Raw genomic sequence first — 259 nt, forward strand, 5'->3', positions numbered from 1 at the left:
ACAAGGCGTGTCATTGCTAAAGGCAAGAGAGTTGGCAAAACATACGTGCTGGATTGCGAGCAAGAAGAGGCTAGGCTTGTGGAGTATGCTGGGGTTGACAATGAGTGGGAGCTTTGGCACGCTCGGTTGGGTCACCCTGGTAAGAGCGGTCTCGTCACGACGCAGCGGGCTACGAAAGATATACCTGTGGTGAAGCAGGGGATCAAGGGAAAGCTGGTGAAGGACTCATTTTCATCACGTTCTTTGTCGAAGACTTCAC

This window comes from Plasmopara halstedii, assembly GCF_900000015.1.
Source record: "Plasmopara halstedii genome assembly, contig: Scaffold_2881, whole genome shotgun sequence".
Taxonomy (NCBI): domain Eukaryota; phylum Oomycota; class Peronosporomycetes; order Peronosporales; family Peronosporaceae; genus Plasmopara; species Plasmopara halstedii.